The sequence below is a fragment of the Papaver somniferum genome, chromosome 6, assembly GCF_003573695.1.
Source record: "Papaver somniferum cultivar HN1 chromosome 6, ASM357369v1, whole genome shotgun sequence".
Classification (NCBI taxonomy): domain Eukaryota; kingdom Viridiplantae; phylum Streptophyta; class Magnoliopsida; order Ranunculales; family Papaveraceae; genus Papaver; species Papaver somniferum.
In genome coordinates, this window is record NC_039363.1 from 105766412 (window position 1) to 105771816 (window position 5405).

The 5405-nt window shown below is 35.2% G+C and overlaps 1 long non-coding RNA gene across 1 annotated transcript; it reads left to right on the top strand.

The window, feature by feature from the left end:
• The first annotated feature begins 1957 nt into the window (after positions 1–1957).
• LOC113288733 lies at positions 1958–4982 on the top strand. The gene is made up of 3 exons (XR_003330692.1): positions 1958–3497; positions 4174–4258; positions 4785–4982. It is a non-coding gene; the product is annotated as an uncharacterized LOC113288733 (long non-coding RNA).
• Positions 4983–5405: the final 423 nt, after the last annotated feature.

Genomic DNA, 5405 nt, shown 5'->3' on the forward strand with positions numbered 1-5405 from the left:
GTTAGTCTATATTAACAACGGTCGATTCAAAGGATGAACCAGTGGATCGTGGATCTCGAGGTAGGCGTGGCTTGTCATCAAAAGAGGTGGGAATGCTTTTAACTCTTTTGAAACCATTGTTGTTTCTTTTACAAAAGTTTATGTTTAAAAAACTCATGCATTGTCAGTTTGTGCATTTCATGCATTGTTTAGTTTGTATTATGATTGTTCTGTTGATTCTTTGAATCTTTCCATGAATCGGAAAGGACCTGTAATGTTTTGTTGTCAATATGAATTGTCATGGGAAATGAGAATTTCCACGTGTGGTATATAGGATATGCTCCTTCATTTATATCTACATGAATTCAAATTTTATGCTTTATTAGGTGTGGAAAAACCCGACATCAATATAGCTATGTAGGTGTGGAAAAACCCGACTTCACTAATATATATTTTTTGAAGAAGGAGTTTGTCCATATACATTTTTTGTGCATTTTCAGTGACTTGGTCACTTTGATGTTTGGGAAAACATGAATTGTTTTCCAAATCTTGCTCATGATTTCTTTAAATTTAAATGTTATTCCTGCTGGGAATCTCTTTTAGGGATGATGTGCTCACCCTTTCCCATTTCCAGTTTCAGAGACAGGTCAGAGTTGCGCAACGAAAGCTTCATGGGTCGAGTTCGTTAGTTGGTTAACTTCTACTATGGTTACTATGTTGTATATTCTGTTTGTAAACCAAATGACTATTGTATATGTATCATTTGAGAGGAGTTCTTATTTATATATTTCTGAGCGGGGTTAGTTATTGGGTTAAGTTTTATAGCAGATTTCTTAATTGAATGTTTAAGTAAATGATTTACATTCTTAGTGCCTCTTTGTTTAAATAATCTCTCGGATTAGTCAGCTGCTAGCTTTGGGGGCGCTACAATGTTGGTATCAGAGCTCACTATTAGATCTTATATGGGAAAAGATAGAAAATGGCCAATGCCATTTAATGAACTAGATTAGTCTAGAACTGGGTTTGGTTGTGAGATAAATCATAATTCACTAAAAACAATCAATAACTAAAAGATTTTGAATTAAATTGATTGATTGATCTGTATAACATGTTGATTGCTTGCTTCTTGTCTAGTCGTGTATATATTTTATGAAGTAAAAATTTATCAGGATTATACCAGTTACGATAGAAGTTTAGAGATTAGTTAATCTTAGTAAGTTAGTACTTTGTTAATCCAGCACTGGGGAATAGTGAAGGTTGTGTTTTCTCTGTTCGTAGGAAGGCATTGTTGGGATTGGACGACCTTGACAGGGCAACTGCATTCAGATAGGACCGATTATAGAAGTTTAGTATAATTATTATAGAAACCAATAGATGTAAGTTCACTTAGAAAAACAGATTATTCCTTGAAGATAGGGGAAAATATCTTATACAATAGAAATTAGTCTAAGAAAATTATACTTATTTGATACAAATTAAATCAACATAGTTCAACCTAGAGCTACAAACTTTAGTTATAGAAAGCCATATAGGTTTGTGCTTATTTCTTGTTGTTTGCGCTTAGACAAGAGATAAGATTATTCTATAAGATGGGGAGTTTTTGAAGACCAGAAGGATGGTTTGATTTTCGAGGACGAAAATGGTATAAGGTGGGGAGAATGTAAGGACCCTCAAGCTCGTCAACAGTATTAGACTAGTCAAAAGATGTCTTAGCCGCTAATTACTGGATTAGTTTAACACGAACGTTAATTAATAGGAATTAGTCTAACAACGATATAGTTACGAATAATACCATTGAATAGATCTCGAAAAGTTACGTGGAATGGACCACTCGAACGTGTCATTCGGACATCAGATAAAGAAGATATTTGTTATTTTAGGTGAAGGGTAGAATGGTCATTTCTTAATAGTGTTATTAAGGCAACCGACGTTTCTTCTCAGGGTACCCTCTGTGGATAACTCAAAAGGCAATTTGATAAGGCCGGGGTAATTCTATTTCTCTTTCATTTTCTTCTTCTTTCTTCTTCTCTTCTCTGCTCTTTTCTGTTCTTCAGTCGAGCGTTGGTTTGAGAAACAAATCGGTGATTAGGAGGTCGTATATAGAGCATATGGGTTGTATTGATTGTTGTTGAGGGTGTTGAAGTTAGTTTAAGCTTGGAAGAAGAAGATTTTGATGTTGTTGTAATTGATTTAGGCTTCTGGAGATGATTGAGTTTCTGAGAATTTGATGATGAAATCGAGCATTAGATGATGGGTTTTCATCATTGAGAACAAGGTAAAATAATTATCAACTGTTTTCAGTTGTTTCAACGATGAGCTGGAGAGCTAGGGTTTGTAAGATGAACTCAGAGATTATCCAGAAGATGAAATTGGTGTTCCAAGGAAGTGATTAGTGATGGGTTTTTGTGTATTGAGAAGAAGAAAGGACTTTTGGTGTTTAATTTCCGATCCACAGTGAAGAAAAGGTTAATTAGGGTTTCTTGTTCTTCCCCAAATTGAATTTAGGGTTTTGAAGCGGAGATCGATTGGAGCTCATGATTGAAGATGTTAGCGGAAATGTTTATAAGAAGGTGATATGATTATTATTGGTTTTGAAATGATTGGTGCTGGAGAAGGATTTATCTGAGGTAATTGACCCTCTCTGTGATTTCAGTTAAGCTATTAATTCATTTCAATTGTTGATTTTGATTTTATGAAATGGTTGTTAAGCTAAGAATTGAAATGATTAGGGTGAGGGTGTTATGGAGATGTAGTATACAGTTTAGTCTTATGTTGAATTTCAGGGAAGAGGAAGTGGATGTTAATGAGTGTGTGATGAATTACTACTACAGATACAAATATGGAGTTTTGAGACAAGTGATAGATGTAGCAAGATAGTGAGCTGTGTTATAGGAGTCTGTCTTGATGAACTTAGAGGTAGCAGTGAGTACTATTGATGATGAAGTTTAATTGACAGGAGAAGCTTTTACTTAGTGGATTTGAATTATAAGATTGTTGTGTTGAGAAGTTTAGTAATGAAACTTCAGTGACGAGTATTGGAGCTGGATGTGGTTGTAGAAATAGAAACGGATTGGTATTGCAGATGACGATGAAGTTGTTTGTGTAGATAGAGGTAAAGATATGTTATGAATTGGTTTAGATGAATGAGTTGAGGATATTGGAGCTGAAATAGTTGAAAGTTACTTTTATATATTTGTTTGTGCAACTAAATATATGGTGATGGTTGTGTTTAAGTTACAGTTGAGATGAAAGTGTATGGCTAGTGGTTCTATTTGTTGATCGTATGAAATGAGAAGATGGATTGGGAATTGAATGTGGCAGAGATGTCAGAAGTGTAATAGGTACTGAAGTTGTAACTGAAGAACAGAAGAAGATATAGTGGTATGGAGTTGATAGTGAAGTTGGTGAAGCTATAATTGTGTGTTGAGCTGGGAGAGTAGAAAATATGTGGCAGTGGTGATTGTATGGTCACTTTTGGTAGTCTGTTGGAATCTTGTAGCTAGCTACTGCAATTGCAGGTAAAGCTTAAATTACAATTGTGTATTGAATTTGTAGAATCTTTTACAATGAATAGTTTTTGTATTGATCAAATGAATAGAATAGGGTTGTGTTCTTGTAACTGTAATAGAATTAGGTTGTTAGTCAGCCCAGTCAGTTTAGCTGACTCAGTGCCTCTGTTTGAGTTGAATCGGCTTGACTCAGATCCGGCTCAGTGAGCCAAGACCAGACCTGACTTTGACCACAACTGACCTGACCTTGACTGTTGACCAGACTCTGATTCCTTTGGCTGACGTCGACTGTTGGTGACCGTTAGCGACTGTCTCTTGACCAAATGTTGACTGTTAGTTGACCCAGTTAGCCAGGCCTTGTATAGTGGGCCGAGTTTAGTGGACTTGGGCTTAGGGCTAGTATTCTTATTTGATAAATTGGACCAATATGGTCCGAATTAGCCTTGGTTCCTTTTAGAGAGTTGTAGATACTAAGTATTATATAATGGACTGTAGAACTAATCTAATTGAATTAGTAAACTTTAGACATACTAAAGTAAGAGAATGAAAACGTATGGAAATATAAATGGGCTTAGAACCATTAGATAGTTCACTAAACTTATAACTAGAGAATTGTATGAAATTATGTTATGAGCCTTGTGTGAGCCTTTTGGCTAGATTCTTAGAGTTCTTGTGTGATTAACAGTTAGTCTACATTAACAACGATCTATTCAAAGGATGAACCAGTGGATCGTGGATCTCGAGGTAGGCGTGGCTTGTCATCAAAAGAGGTGGGAATACTTTTAACTCTTTTAAAACCATTGTTGTTTCTTTTACAAAAGTTTATGTTTAAAAAACTCATACATTGTCAGTTTGTGCATTTCATGCATTGTTTAGTTTATATTATGATTGTTCTGTTGATTCTTTGAATCTCTCCATGAATTGGAAAGGTCCTGTAATTTTTTGTTGTCAATATGAATTGTTACGGGAAATGAGAATTTCCACGTGTGGTATAGAGGATACACTCCTTCATTTATATCTACATGAATTCAACTTTTATGCTTATTAGGTGTGGAACAACCCGGCATCAATATAGCTATGTAGGTGTGGAAAAACCCGGCATCACTAATATATATTGTTTGAAGAAGGAGTTTGTCCATATACATTGTTTGTGCATTTTCAGTGACTTAGTCACTTTGATGTTTGGGAAAACATGAATTGTTTTCCAAATCTTGCTCATGATTTCTTTAAAGTTAAATGTTATTCCTGCTGGGCATCCTTTTTAGGGATGATGTGCTCATCCTTTCCCACTTCCAGTTTCAGGGACAAATGAGGTTGCGCAGCGAAAGCTTCAGGGGTCGAGTTCGTTAGTTGGTTAACTTCTACTATGGTTACTATGTTGTATATTCTGTTTGTAAACCAAATGACTATTATATATGTATCATTTGAGAGGAGTTCTTATTTATATATTTCTGAGCGAGGTTAGTTATTGGGTTAAGTTTTGTAGCAGATTTCTTAATTGAATGTTTAAGTAAATGATTTAGATTCTTAGTGCCTCTTTGTTTAAATAATCTCTCGGATTAGTCAGCTGCTAGCTTTAGGGGCGCTACATAAGGAATTGGTCGACACTCAATATAGTACATTGTTTGAAGAAGGAGTTCTTCCATATACATTATTTGTGCATTTCCAGTGACTTAGTCACTTTGATATTAGGGAAAACATGTATTGTTTTACGAATTTTGATCATGATTTTCTTAAAGTTAAATGTTATTCCTGCTGGGCACCCCTTATAGGGATGATGTGCTCACCCGTTCCCACTTTCAGTTTCAGAGACAGATCAGAGTTTCGTAGCGAAAACTTCAAGGGTTAATTTCGTTAGTTAGTTAGCTTCTGATATGTTTATTATGTTGTATATTCTATTTGTAAAACAAATGTCTA